The sequence below is a fragment of the Sinohyriopsis cumingii genome, chromosome 1 (genome assembly GCF_028554795.1).
Source record: "Sinohyriopsis cumingii isolate HCF-2022 chromosome 1, ASM2855479v2, whole genome shotgun sequence".
Taxonomy (NCBI): domain Eukaryota; kingdom Metazoa; phylum Mollusca; class Bivalvia; order Unionida; family Unionidae; genus Sinohyriopsis; species Sinohyriopsis cumingii.
The window spans coordinates 50,568,027-50,584,406 of record NC_142961.1 but is presented as its reverse complement, the minus strand read 5'-3'; the positions used below and the strand labels follow the sequence as shown (position 1 = coordinate 50,584,406).

The 16,380-nt window shown below is 35.6% G+C and overlaps 1 long non-coding RNA gene across 4 annotated transcripts in view; it reads right to left on the bottom strand.

The window, feature by feature from the left end:
• The window catches only part of LOC149806852 (uncharacterized), a 96,045-nt gene that overhangs the window by 38,029 nt on the left and 41,636 nt on the right, over positions 1-16,380 (bottom strand). For 2 of the 4 annotated variants that reach the window (XR_016413459.1, XR_016425473.1), the window contains exon 2: positions 12,010-12,143. The exons of the other annotated variants lie outside the window; for them this stretch is intronic. This is a non-coding gene — a long non-coding RNA (uncharacterized LOC149806852). The remainder of the gene's footprint in view (positions 1-12,009; positions 12,144-16,380) is intronic. 4 annotated transcript variants of the gene reach the window in all.

Sequence of the window (16,380 nt, the reverse complement as noted above, 5' to 3'; positions counted from 1 at the left end):
GATGCTACTTTGTTGGCATTTTGGCGGCGTCACTAATTCAATTCTGCTTTATCGCTGTCGTAAAAATTGACCGATATCTTTGATAAATACTGACACCTCTTTTCACCCCACCCCACCCCACAACGCACGGGCCCATCTTGCTACTCATTACATTTATGTATAATTGGACAACTATCCAAAGAACAAAAAACTATAAATAAAAAAGGATATCACAACTTCGATACACAATTAAACCTTTTTTTAATACGATTGAAAGCATAATTACTCTTGTCATCAAAAAGATCATTGCATAATAAGGAACGATTATCAAGTGAAGCCCCGTGGAAATTCGTTCCTTTTATTTTCCCACCCGATACAGAAACACGAGGGTAATGACTGAGCCAATAAATTGTTAAAGGCTAAAATTTAAAATAGAAAGTTACATCAGCAGACATGACACTTTTTACCAAGGAATAAAGTTATATTTCAGCACTGCTAAAATTTAATCGCATACAAAAGACTATGTTAAAGAAACCGGTCTTGATTAATGACGTCACGGAAGAGCCATAGAGTTGCTAAAAGTAAAACTTTGGTAAGCGTGCCGATGGTAACCGAAATATACCCGTTTTGTTGATAGGTTTGTTTTCCTTCAAAGGCGAAGCTTATTATTCCTTGAGACAAAGAATTCGTTCCCCTTAAAGTAAATGACTTCCAGTATATAGTATTGTATAAAAAAAAACAAACAAGATATGTATATATATATATATATATATATATATATATATATATATATATATATATATATATATATATATATATATATATATATATATATATATATATATATATATTTATGTGTACTGCTAAAAGTCAGGGTTTGTCTATGTTCTGTAAAGTGATTCCTAAAATAGTCACTGAATTGAACATGTCTTTTGTAGTTTATTCCCAAAAGTCGTTATGTCAATATGAAAATGCAAAAATAGTATTTGAAGCTATCTGTAGTAATATAGTTTGTTACACAGTAAATCGAATACGTTTAATATAGAAATATTGAATGAAAAAGCCGTTGAAGTGAAAACGGTTTAGCCAGCCGTTGGATACATTCCCTCAAAGCAGCCAAAACTCATTAATTTATTTTAATTTAGAGTGTATTTCTTCTGAAATAAAAGAAGGAAAACAAAATTTAATTTTCGTCAATGATGATACTTAAACGTAAAGGTCGATACCACTTTGTTTGGGCTGGTTTCTCGCAGGCGTGATGATCGCAAAACTGTACAATAAAATAAGGTCTTAAAGGAAAATAATTGCTTCTAACTAACCGATGTAACTGAATGTAAAATGCGTAGGAAAAATATCGTTATTTGCTAAAACTTTCCGTTTAGCTTTGTGGTAAGCGATGGTTTCTTCTTGCTTTCTTTTCCACGATTTACAATTTTCCAGACTTCTTGGACGTGACCATATTTAGTAGAGCTCTTTACTCCTAAAATCAGTAATATTCTGTACCACAACGTTGATAAGTTACTCTGGTCATGAGACCAGCGGTCAATTGTTCGAACAAAACAAATCAGAACATATGTACATTTGACTGAATGTTGATATAATGTAGATATAGTTTCATCTCATATTTTAAATACAAATCTGAGCAGCATCTTGAGGAATCTAAATACAAATTTGAGTTACGTAACGATTCAGTAATATTAAGGAATCAATAATAACTATTTTTCCATAGTGAAAAGCGACAGGTTTACGAGGTAGCTTGTACAGTACAAATCTGACTTAGCCTTATATTATTTTTTTATGTTGTCCATAACGTAGCTTCGTTTACTATATTGTTTATCATCGTTGTTCAATGTGATTTTTTTTGTTTTCATGAATTCCAAAACAAACGTTTTTGCAACATATAGTTTTTATTTCCATTCACTTTCTATATTAATTCAAGAAAAAAAATGAAAAGAAGTGTTCATTTTCCTTGGAATGATTCATCGTCAATTGTGAATTTGTCTAGTTACGCAACATGAAATTTGTCCCACCTACTCACGTACAGCTTATTTATGGTCGACACGCCCAATCAAAAGGTTTTTATTTTATTTTATGGGAATTTTGCTCCCCACCCCAAAAAGAAAAACATATATGGAGTTGAGGGTATTGCGTAGGCAGTTGCTACGCAAGTGGATTTCTCTTTAAGTCCACTTGATTTTTCATTCTAGAAAATTTCCCAAATACGATAGGAATCTTTATTACACATTGGATTGTTAACTTTCCGGACAACTCTCGTCAAAATGATTGTTTCAATTCAAATATACTATAGTTTCTGATCAAACTTTTAAGCGGTTTCCTATGTATTCGACAAATTCAACTTACCACTTGTAGTTTAATTCTAAAATCTGTTTAGTCATTGTGAAAATGCAAAATCACTCTAATCCATGCCATCCGAGATAAACGTTAACGATGATATCAGAACTGATATCTGCCGAGAAGACATTCCGTACTTAGATTGATTTTCTTTATCATCTTCAGATAAAGTCAATCCATTCCTTTATCAGAATGAAACGATGAAACTTTCCAAATAGATGGATGAACGAAATCATGTAGGTGTATTGACGACCTGCGTACCGTATGTACTCGCTTAAAAGCCCAGTCTAACTTCAAACTCCGCAGGCGCATTATGCTATGGAAGATCTGGATCATTTAAACGGTAGGTTTTACAGGAAGACATTATCAAATTTATTTGATATATTTATTCCGTATTTTCCATTTCCTTACCATACTTGGACTGATGACAATTACTTTCAAAGCTAAATTCTTCATTGGACCTAACTTCATGAACCTTTGTCTAGTTAAGGGCATTGAAGAATTTAAGTCCATACTTTGATGTCTTAAATTAGAACAAGTATTTCGACAATGGTGTGAATAAGGTTAAAATGTAGTGTATAGAGGGAGACAGAGAAGTTGTGGAAACGTTGACCTGATATATGACACATATAATTTATTTTTCTTATTTTTACATATCATTACCCTTTTGTGTATATCTATTTCAGTAAACTACAAACAACATGATAAATAGACATTTTAACAGTGTTGTATGAGGACGGAATTTAGTTACCTTATCACATAGTGACTAGGCGAATTTATAAAGACTGAATATCATGTGGATGGTGCTAATAATGATAATGATTTAAGTAAGATGGAATGTGAGACGTGCTAATTATTATTTTCTTATTTTGTTTTGTCATGCTAAAATGCACACGCTTGTATGAGATTCGATTTGTGATATAAAAAATATAGAATCGTTGTAATAGAAAGATAAATGAAATATAGATTTATAGATTTCAAAATTAGAAGTTTAATATCATAGAAGAGCAGATGGTCTATTTATAATGTACAAAAGCTAATAAATTACTGGAAGACACTATTAAACAAAAGTAAATAAAATCATTCAGATATATAAAATTAGGATTGTGTTAAGAGGAAATTAAAATTAGGATAGTGTTCAGATGACAATAATAGGAAGTTTAAATTGTGAAGAGTTTAGCATCTTTTCATAAATAGCATATACATACATGTAATATGTATATTCATATGTTTTTCCCCAATTCGGTCAGAACAATCTTAATGTATGCAATGAAAATATGCAATATTGAATCAAAGACAAAGAAAACGTGTTAATATTCCTATCCGCAGACTACTGTAGAATCGTACAGAACATGATATGTCAGTGGTTTTATTTTCTAAATAATACTTGTTATATAAAATATAATGTATATAGTTCCTTTACATTGCTATAATATGGTTTGCGATTCAAATATGTACCTTCCTGGGTTGAAAATATATCATTGTTGCCAATAATATGCCACTGTTTATTGCAGGAAAGAAAGAAAGGATGCTGGAAATGCTACTTTCATAGGACCTAACGAATATCACTGAGTACAACTGACAATTTTCAATACTTCTCAAAGTGGAATATTGGTTTAAAATTGTAGATTTATGTGTTATGCATTTTTTAAAAAAAAGATTTGAATGAAGTTATACAGATTTCAATCTCGAATTAGTACTTTCTTAAATTAGAAGGCTCTGTCTGATTTCTTTGCTATTTCATTTCCTCACGGACCACATTTACCGTCAACAGGACATCCAAACTACGTGGAGACGTCATTGTAGAAAAATAATACCGTTATCTTGACAGCGAATTTGGTACCTTATTAGCGCAGAGGTTGGATCCCCCCCCCCGCCCCCCCCCAAAAAAATCAAATAAAAACGGCCACTAATGAGTTGATTACAGTTTCTACAAAGCAATATATCACGTAAGTATGACACGGTCATACTGTGTAACAAACTGACGAGTAAGGTCACAATGCAATTGATTATGGTTAATTTGGTCGTGCCCTGTCCGTCAAGTTTTGTCATTTTTGAAAGTGCCATGAAGATTAATTGATTAACAGATGACTCATCATGTGGACCATCCAGATGAACATACTTTGTCTCTTGGCAATAAACTTGTAGAGGGTCACGGTAATACTTCCTGACTAGAGCAATTTCACCTACGTATGCAAAGTTTAAGGTGCAAATAAGTGCATTCTTATCATGTATAGTTAAGCAATAAAATAATTCGACGAAATACATATAGTCTACTATTAAAAACCTGAAATCATGCGTGCTACAAAATATATATTTTGTGTGTGTGATTGTGTGTGTGTGTGTGTGTGTGGTTTTAACAATATTTCAGTCATATCGCTACGATGTAGTAAAGGTACTGGTAATAGTACTAGTATTATTGGTATTAGTGGTGGTGGTAGTAGTAGTAGTAGTACTTGTATAGTGGAAATAGTAATAAGATTTATGATTTAATAACAAGAAATATGTAAAGAGCGAAGAGGGTGTACATAAATTGTTTCTTTCTATTTTTTCCGTTATATAATTTAATGTGTGCGATGTGTGAATGGATTTTTAACGTAACTTTAACAATCTTTCAGTCATATTGCTACGATGTCTGCAGTGTGGCAGTTTATAGTAATGTCTAGCACTGGGGCATCATGCCGTTCACACGTGGTCTCATGTCCTACCCAATCACATTATCCTGACACCAGGCTGACCAGTCCTAACACTAGCATCTTGATGATGAGCTCCTAGCGAGGCAGTTGTAAAGCATTTTTTAAAAAAAATAAGTACCATTTTTTAAATAAGTCTTTGGTATGACTCGGCCGGGCTTCGAACCCGCGACATAAGAGGCGGACGATTTAACCACTAGGCCACTGGAGCGGTCATATAATTTAATGTTTGCACAATTCAGAAATACCAGAGAAATTATAATAAAGACATTCTCAAAAATTTATCTACAGCTTTCTAAAATGTTACGGTTTGATAGTGATAGGAATATAGAAAATAGTACACACAGTTAACAATTTATCAAACAACAACGCCATCAAACTTGTTATTATTTTATGTGAGAGCAAAAGGAAGCTAATCACATTCTAACTAAATATAACTTTTTCAATGGTTCGTGAGAAGCATGCTTTTTCAGAAAAACGGTTTTTGAGATGTGTGGACTTAAATAATGCGGTTTTACAAACAGCAAGTTATGGCCTATAGAAGGGGTTAGGTTCAGCGTGGTAGGATCTATTTACAGGGGTTATGAATAGCATGGTAGGGCGTATTGCAAGGGTTATGGACAGCATAAAAGGACATATTCCATGGGCTATGGACAGCATGGGAGGACCTGTTTCAGGGGTTATGGACAGCATGGTAGGACCTATTGCAAGGGTTAAGGACAGCATGGTAGGGCATATTGCAGGGGTTTTGGACAGCATGGTAGGACCTATTGAAGGGGTTATGAATAGCATGGTAGGGCGTATTGCAGGGGTTATGGACAGCATATTAGGACATATTGCATGGGCTATGGACAGCATGGTATGACCTATTGCAGGGGTTATGAACAGCATGGTAGGGCCTATTGCAGGGGTTTTGGACAGCATAGTAGGGCATATTGCAATGATTTTGGACAGCATACATAGTAGGACATATTGCATGGACTATGGACAGAAGGGTATAACCTATTGCAGGGGTTATGGACAGCATGGTAGGGCCTATTGCAGGGGTTATGGACAGCATGGTAGAACATATTTCAGGGGTTATGGACAGCATGGTAGGGCGTATTGCAAAGGTTATGGACAGCATGGTAGGGCGTATTGTAAAGGTTATGAACAGCATGGTAGGACCAATTGCAGGAGTTATGGACAGCATGGTAGGACCTATTGCAGGTGTTATGGACAGCATGGTAGGACCTTTTGCAGGGGTTATGGACAGCAGAGTGTAACATATTTTAGGGGTTATGGACAGCATGGTAGGACCTATTGCAGGGGTTATGGACAGCATGATAGGACCTACTGTAGGGGTTAGGGACAGTAGCGTATAGCATATTGCAGGGGTTATGGACAGCATGGTAGGGCCTATTGCAGAGGTTATAGACAGTATGGTAGGACCTATTGCAGGGGTTATGGACAGCATGGTAGGACCTATTGCAGGGGTTATGGACAGCAGGGTATAACATATTGCAGGGGTTATGGACAGCATAGTAGGACCTATTGCAGGGGTTATGGACAGCAGGGTATAGCCTATTGCAGGGGTTATGCACAGCATTTTAGGGCCTTTTGCAGGTGTTATGGACAACATGTTAGGACCTACTGTAGGAGTTGGGGACAGCAGGGTATAACGTATTGCAGGGGGTATGGACAGCATGGTAGGGCCTATTGCAGGGGTTATGGACATCATGGTAGGACCTACTGAAGGGGTTATGGACAGCATGGTAGGACGTATTGCAGGGGTTATGGACAGCATGGTTGGACCTACTGAAGGGGTTATGGACAGCATGGTAGGACCTATTGCAGGGGTTATGGACAGCATGGTAGGGCCTATTGCAGGTGTTATGGACAGCATGGTAGAACCTATTGCAGGTGTTATGGACAGCATGGTAGAACCTATTTCAGGGGTAATGGACAGCAGCGTACAACCTATTGCAGGAATTATGGACAGCATGGTAGGACCTATTGCAGGGGTTATGGACAGCATGGTAGAACCTATTGCAGGTGTTATGGACAGCATGGTAGAACCTATTTCAGGGGTAATGGACAGCAGCGTACAACCTATTGCAGGGGTTATGGGCAGCATGGTAGAACCTATTGCAGGTGTTATGGACAGCATGGTAGAACCTATTGCAGGTGTTATGGACAGCATGGTAGAACCTATTGCAGGTGTTATGGACAGCATGGTAGAACCTATTTCAGGGGTAATGGACAGCAGCGTACAACCTATTGCAGGGGTTATGGACAGCATGGTAGGACCTATTGCAGGGGTTATGGACAGCATGGTAGAACCTATTTCAGGGGTAATGGACAGCAGCGTACAACCTATTGCAGGGGTTATGGACAGCATGGTAGGGTCTATTGCAGGTGTTATGGACAACATGGTAGGGCCTATTACAGGTGTTATGGACAGCATGGCAGAACCTATTTCAGGGGTTTTGGACAGCAGTGAATAACCTATTGCAGGGGTTACGACAACAAAGTTGGTTCTATTGAAGCGGTTACGGACAGTAAGGTAGGAATTATTGCAGGGGTATGTGTGTTCGTTTGTAAGAGATAGTATACTAATAAAATACAGTTCAATATCTGGTAAAAGTGTCTTCTTCGCATCAACAGTCTGTTTTCAGATCCAAAAAAAGAAAGTTATGTTCATAAAAGTTTAACATTTCTTGAAATAGGAACATATGCCAAAACAATGGACAAGTCCTTGACATATCTTGCTATTTTACATAGATGCAGTATACCGTACAAGAAAGTATAAGGAAATAAGAATGAAAGTATACCGTACAAGAAAACATGAGTCACTAAATAACGTATGACAAATATAAAGAAAACTGAATCACAGTATACCGTGTGATAAATTATTAAGAAAAATGGGTCAGCTTACACCGTATAAGAAAACATAAAGTAAACTTTGTCACGTTTGATCTTGGTTTACTATGGTTAGCATGTAATACGAAAAGTAATAATTTTAAATGTCGCTGCTTTAATACACGTATAACATTTATCGCTTTAATTGCTATTGTAGACTTCAATTTCACTTCATTCCTTGTATCTTTACCAATGATGTTCTGTCATGAAAGCAAAGTTTGTCCTGTCTATATATAGGCAGTCGAAATCTTGTGGCCCCCTCGCAAATTGTCTACTAATTCGTTTTATCAATATTATTTTGATCCGTCGTCGCGGGGACACCTCGCATGTGAAGGAGGCCGGTACCTACTCTGCCTTTCTGGTAATCTGGCACTGCCGAGTGGCCTAAACCTCCCACCGTTACGGATCACTGCCATCTTACCTCTGCGTGGGTTCGAGTCTCGGGCTCAGCCAATGTATGTGATAAAGCTAGCCGGTAGCTTCTCGTGGGTCGGTGGTTCTTTCTGGGGGTTTTCCTGGGTTCTTCCTCCACCATTTAAACTGGCCTCCAGGTATAGCCTATCTTGTGCTGAAAATGGTGTTAAACATTATATCAACAAACAACAACAAAAACAACAATATGAGCCAGGAATTTTTGTGTTGGTTTTGGATTGCTGTTTTTAAAAATAATAAATAAATGACTTATTTATTTACCTAAACAGTTTGATTTGCGTTTGTCTTGTTAGTGACATTTTGCACTCTGGCACACGTGGATTCCCAGCCCCGGTCCACCCCACCCAACCCCCATCTCCCGCACCTCGATCGTAAACTTGAGCGCGAAACCATGCTGCAGACCCTTTGCCGTTATTGATTAATTCTCGTAAAGTTTCATTTATCCGCCTACGACTGTCAGAACCATGTAAGACAAGCAAAACTGATAGTTAAATTTAAGGTTCTACTTTTGAACTTTTGGTAATAGACAATACAGTCTGTATATGCTGTCGGTCCTTTCCCCGCCTCTTTTCTTCTGAATAATATGGAAGGATTTTCCCTTGTTAACATATGGACAGAAGTAATTTAGTTATGAAAACCTCGCATGTGAAGGAGGCCGCCTGTCCTTTCATTCGTTCGTGTGTCATTCTATCTATCTTGTTATCTAAATGGTCTGGGTTTTTTGAGTACCCTTGACACATATGCCGATGACATATATGATCAATCGTTTGCATTGATAATAAGATTCATATAGTGTTTCCTGAAACATTTCCAACACTACACCATAAATCTTCTCCTCGCGTACCTACCAACAACTTTTCTCGCATTCACTTATCAGACAGTAAAATGTAAGTAAATTTATAACGGCTTCAGCCGTCTTGATTGCTGTACTTGAAGAAAAGTCAAGAGGATGCTCTTCACATTTTTTTTTCTAACGATATTACAACGTGGGAAAAAATGGACCAAGCGATGATGTAATAATTCAACTTTCAAGTGAGCTTTTAGAATTATTCGGCTGATAATGATTGGCTGCGGATGATCATACGAATATTCACATGTTTCAGACGAGGCGAAAGTCTTCTTATCAACCGCCATGCCTTTGCTATTCCTGGAGGAGTATAAATTGACTGAAGCAGACGATATTCTCTCTTCTTGACGGTTCTCCTTCGCCCTTGTGTATTTCTCGAACGATCTCAGTAAAACAAAAATATATGCAAACTTGCACGTATAAACAAAAACACAGTGCACATAAGCAATTTTTATCTGTAGATGAAATGAAAGAAAACGAATTTGACCTAAATAAGCCCGTCCTCAAACACGAACACGGGATTAAAGCACAGAATACAAAATCAATCAAAAGGTACCCCACACTATGGGAATAATAAAATGATAGAAAAAAGAGAAAAAAAAACAACCTCAAATGACTTTCATTTCAAAATTCAAAATTTGAAATTTGAAAGGCAAGGTAACCGGCCCATCAGAATCGCACGCCTTAAGGGAAGGGAATATCAACCTAGGAACCTTAACACGTAACGTAGATCCGAAATTATCCCCAACTGTAGGAAACACTTGGGACAAAAGAAATACATATTGGACAAATAAATAAATAAATAAATAAATAAATAAATAAATAAAAGCAAAAATATCTCATTATAATTTATTAAAAAACCTTTATTATTAGAAAAAAATGAAGGGTCATTCCTGAATGTCCAACCTGTTGAGTGTGCTGGGACGGAGCTACGAGATGTCCACACGTGAAGATTTTACTAAAACAATGAGGTTGCCATTACCCTGGAAAATGATGAATAAATCAAATCAAACCAAACGAAATAAGACTCAAACAATTAACTGAAAATAGCATAAATAATACGGCGAACCGCAATAAATCTAAAATAAATAAGGATATTTGTAGGAGAGACAAACATTCTAAAACCCTAACAATTATTTCACTAATATTAAATACATTATTCTAAAGGCAGTTTTTCCTACAGTTGAGAATAATTTCGGATCAACACTACGTATTAAGTTTAAAAAATAAGCTTCCTCAGTTAGAAGAAAACCCTTTAAAGCAAAAGTTTTATCAAAGGAATTACTATCCGGTAGGAATATGGAGTTTTTGGTCTAACTTCAGAAAAACTCATTTTGATCCCAAAATTTTCTTGTGGTAAAATTAAATGTTTCTTAACAACATGGAGTGATTTTTCAGTTTTATAAAATCCATTTGTTGTGGTTATTTGTTAGCTAACATAGAAATCCGCACTTTTTATGAAATAAATTGCAATGCTCAGATGATAAGAAACTGGCTCTTAAAAAACAGTTTATAATTTCAAGCCTGCTATGGGTCCCTAATACTAAAAACGTGTTAGAGTTTGAAACGAAACGGATGTTTGTTTATATTGGCGAGTCTATGTTTTCACTCAACAGATATGATGTAGCTCAATAAGATCTAAATAATTCAATAAATTTAGGACTTAATCTCTTTGCACTCATGTATACAAGTGTTCTTCCTTTTTATTTGTTCAGTTATTTTACAAATATTGAAACTAGACTTTGCAAATATCGGACACGGACGACACGGTTTTTATTGAAATACACATTTAAGAAACCAGAAAAGGTCTGTGAGCAGTCCTGCTTGGTTCTTTTACATCGACAACTTCCATTAGGTTTGAAACGCCAATAAAAATAAGCTGACAGAGCTCGGGACCCCCTGACGATAATCAGGATAGAAGTTATAAATTGATGAATGAAATAACTACGTTTTGTGCCTTTTTTTAATACATATCTTTGATACTTTAAGTCTTTAAACTCGATTCGAAAGCAAACATATTCCTAATAGAAGGAAAATCTTGAACATGTATCAAAATGTATAGTTTGCATATATTTTTGAAGTTGATGCTAGTTTATTTTTTGAAGTCAATACGATAGGTTTATATTCTTTAAGTCCATACGACAGGTTTAAATTATTTACAAACCATTGTTCAAATTTGCTATCCCATGACAGCCATTTTTCTGTGTCTATTTTCTCTTGTATTTCATTTCTATTTCATTTAATTTTCTTACGTAGTGCCTTTATATGTGCAATCACAGGCATAGTTTTCTCATCCATTATTTTTAAAGTACGGTCTAGTCGTATAAAAATATAATTTGCCTTTGAAATATCTGATGTTTTAATATACTTTTTTTTTAAAGAGATCCATGTTGTGAAATTGATTTTCAATTATTAAAGGGGAATATTAAATGAATTGTATTTATTAAATGTAATGTCCAATAATACGATAACAATTATCAAATAGATGTAAATATATATGTCCAATAATATAACAACAACAGTAAAATCAGCTTTTGTAATTATGGATGTTCTGCGATATAAGAACAATATTGCCTTTCCTGCCAACGATTTTTTTAAAAATACAATCTCTCTCTCATTCTCTCTGAATCATACGTTCGTCGTTTATATTAAGTACACACAATGTCAACAAAGAATTCAAGCCTTCTAAATAATATCATGTCACGTTTTTTCAGCCAAGACTTTATGACCTTTGCCACGTTTGTAAACAAACACAAATGGTCATAACACTTATTAGGCTTTCAAGAAATATATTTGATCACTTACCTGTGTGTCATACAAAAGGTAAGGCGTTATCTTTCGTCACTGCACACCTGTCGTCAGCTGTAATTTCTATACTTGATATTTCTCTAATGCCAGACACAGTGAAGGTGACACTAACAAATAGAATATCTACGTCTCTGAAATAATAAAATATCGTACATTTGTCCCTCAACCAATACATTTACTAATTTTTTTTATAAATGATCTACTTCTCTCTTCTTTACGGCCTTTTTTCTTTTGAAATATGCTTGTGGCATCTTTATCAAGATCCTTGGTTTTGGAACATTTTACAATATATCCCGTTTTTAACTATGGCCTATTTTAGAAACAATTCAGTTATTTTCTAGAAAATAATCTAAATTACAAGTTAAGGACAGAGCTTCGTCCATGAAGATGAATTGTTTGAATATCCCCCTTCTCTCATTCCGCAATTCGCTGCTTGTGCAACATTGACAGATGTGTATCTATTTGCATTAGCTGAATTACCCGTACTTTACTAAAAGTATTTCCTTTTCCTGTTTTCCAATGTTGCATTATTTTCTGTAGCTGTGTAAATTCAAAATATTGAATGCTATGAAATATCCACTAAATTAATAAATCTATCAATATTTTCTAATAAAACGTCCCAGTTTCACACACGAAAGCCTGTGATAGAAACCACTAACAGTCAAACTGCTCTTTTCACACTTGTATAAAACGAAAAAGGACTGTTTACAAAATATGGATAGCGTTTGGGGTAAGGTCCCGCTTTCGTTACCACATAAACATTTAATGCACAATTATTTCTTCTCTATTGATATGAAATGTTTTTTTTCTTTCAAAACACTTTTCCGTACATAATTATTTGAACAAATATTTGATTAGCCTGGAGAATCTATCGATGTTTATTGGATACCTCCCGAGTGATATGTTGTATCACTGCCAGTTCTGTCAACCTGGCATAATATGTTTGAGCAAAAGGCACTCAGATGTTCTTGTGTGTTGAAAATTAAAAACCTGATTCAAAGAAAATAGAAGATAGAGTAAAAATTGACCCAATATCAATCAAGAAATGAACCAAGTATTTTAACATCATTATTTTTTGTATGTATCATTTTTAGTCCACCATTCACACGAATATGACATAGGACGTTCTGTGCATACAGTTTTAAAATACCTACTGTATATTAAAAAAGATAGGCACTGAGCAGGTCTTTTAGGTTTGAAACATTAAACTCCATTCAGAGATAAAACGCGCTATTGTCAACACTGATGAAATATAGGTTATGGCACTTTCAGGTAATTAGTGTTATGTTGTTTATGTCTATTTCGATCACCCTTTTAGTTTCATACGTATGAGTGACCAATATTGGGTGCCTTACCGTATGATGACTTGGCTAATTCTTCAGAATAAAACTTAGGTAGCAGATACTACTACTACTATTACTGCTACTACTACACTACTACTACTACTAATAATAATAATAATATTAATAACAATAATAATAATGATAATAATGATAATATTATTATTATTTAAAAATAATTGTTTGACTAAGATTTATAAGATGAAATTCTGCATCATATATCAGTACATTACTTCAGTCATTCAATTTTTCTTGCATCGTATTGTAGTCCCTAAACAAAATTATTTTTCTCGGATTTTTGTTTGAAATCTACTACCTACTGAAAATTTTACTTGCATTTAATAGAAAACAGCTCTAAAGCCCAAATAGAAAAATACTGAAATGCCATAAAAAGCCAGATGCTGGTTTTCCATATGTTGTTTCGAAGTTAGTGCCTAATAGCATTTTAGACCATTTTATGCATCAAGGCTAATAAATATTGAGCTGGAAAATGTAGAAAATTAATGCAATATATGCTGAACATAACAAACATGAACGTGTCCTTAAGAAAATGAAGAAAACAAGTATATACAAATAAAGAAACACGTGAGTAAATTATATTATAAAGGAAACACAAATCATTATAATGAAAAGTAGAGACAAATTTTCGCCATTAATATTTTATCATCAATACAACATTATCAATGGAACAACGTACTATACACACATGAAGATGTGCCGTATATTAATCACAGCATTTTTTGTAGGAATGTTCTGATGAAGAAAAGTCCTTTACTTCAAGATTTGATGTATAAATTACAAGTATGATGTTGTATGGGTCGAACCTTTTCAGAATTATCACGTGAACAATGTTTCTGGCCTATACCAAATGCTGCAGTTTCCCCCTTTACGGTACACAAATTATATATCCACCCCTTAACAAACCGACATCACGCTGTAACAAACTAATTTTAATAAAGTCACCGGAGTGGGAGGCACTTACATAAAAAAATATATTTTAATTTCAAAAGAAAGATACAATCTTAAGTAAACTGGATAAAATGTCGATGACACGCTATTGCAAAATTACCGCTTCTTGAAATTCGTATAGGTGTCAGATTGTTTTGTTTGTATATGTGTTTTTTACAGCACGTGATTGCATGTAGGTTATATAGTACCGAGTAGAGTGCATTGCCCAAGGACAAGCCCAGATAGCCGACCAGGACCGGTCCAGTAATAGTATTTAACACTTTACATTTTCTGACACTCGAAACACTGAGGTATCGCCTCGCTTGCCTCCGTTAGTAACCATAGACCTGGTACAACTTTGATGGCGGGTCATTGGAAATTCCCACATCTGCTACCCACATCACAGAAGAACAATCAAATCCTCACAATCCCCTCTTCCCCCACAGGACAGTTACTCTGGGGCCAGAACCCACAATCCATTTCACATATGACGTGCTTTCATTATTCCAAAATACGACGTTTGGACAAAACAATGCCTAAAACTAATGTCAATAAAACCATGTACATACTGCATTGTAACAGATTCTTTAAATCTGACACAACCACTGCTTTTCACCCGTTGTAAGTTTTCAGACAAATGTATTCCATCCTAAAAGACTATCCAAGGCATTTGATTTGACACCCACGAAACTTGGATGAAATCCAATTGTGTATTTACCCATTTTGACTTCCAATCCAACTGGCTGACGGGGCCATCCTTATTTTTTGGGTAACGGTACCAAAAGGAAACAATGGAAAGCTTAATAAACAGATAAAAAGACCAGAGATGTATTTTGACCTTGTAACCCTGCCCGGTGTCCCCAAGGAAATGTTGACTAAATGGGGTGGGGTTACGGTTAGACTGGAGCTGAACTTGTTAAACTTCCTTTCATCCTACAATAATACAGCTTCTAGGAGACCACTTACTAGTTGGACAACTGTGAAGTGAACAGCGCAAGGTTTCTGCCTTACAGGACTTGTATCCACACCAATATTATTCTACATCTTTACCTTTTAACCCCTGTCCTGGGGCTGCAGAGGTCAATGAGAGGATTAAAATCCATTCCATGCTAAAGTACCTGAAGAAAAAAGCCTTTGATTTGACGTGGCTTTATGATGTCACATTTATGATCAGACTGACCGCCTTTAATCCCACACCCCCGGGGCCTATGCGGCATATCATGAACAATGTTCCACCTATCAAATAGTTTGAGTCATTTAAGAAATGTACCGAACTGAAAATGAAAAGCATAACTAACAGAATAACGAGTATAGGGGCATTGTGTCAAATTTGCTTTCATAGGGAAGTCATATGGAAGTCGACTGTTTGGAATGAATAACGAACCTTCAAAACGGTTCTACCTTTACACCGTATGTGACAGAAGGACATACATACGCGCGTACATATTAACCGAAGTATACTAAATTGAAATTAATATACCCATCTATTTTTAAAAGCCGGTACAAACAAATATTTTCGTATAAATTGACTGAGAGGGGCCCCGAGTGGCCGAGTGGTCTAAAGCGCTCACCGTTCCGGATCACTGCCATCTCACCTCTGTCTGCGTATGTTCGAGTCCAAGGCTCGGCTAACGTGGGTACGTGGGAAAGCCTGCCAGTAGCTTCTCGTGGGTCGGTGGTTCTTTCCTGGGTTTTCCAGGGTTCTTCCTCCACCAGTTATACTGGTCGCCATATATGGCCTATCTTGTGCTGAAAAATGGCGTTAAACCCTAGAACAACAACAACAACAATAAATTGACTGAGCACAATTTATTTTGAGTCTGCTCTACTTTGATATATTACAAACTCGGGAAATTAAACATATCTGAATTCTATCTAATCATGTCTTTTTCCAGACCTGAACAGTACTCTTCGGTGCGTTTCAGCTCATCGTTGCACTTGACAGTTATATTGAGGCGAAGCAGAAAATTATGTCAGGAAATCCTAAGAGTTTTTTTTTAACAGTAGGAACAAATTAAACAAATATAATTTGACATTTGATAATATGATAAAACTCGCCTTTACACATAGTTCTACATTT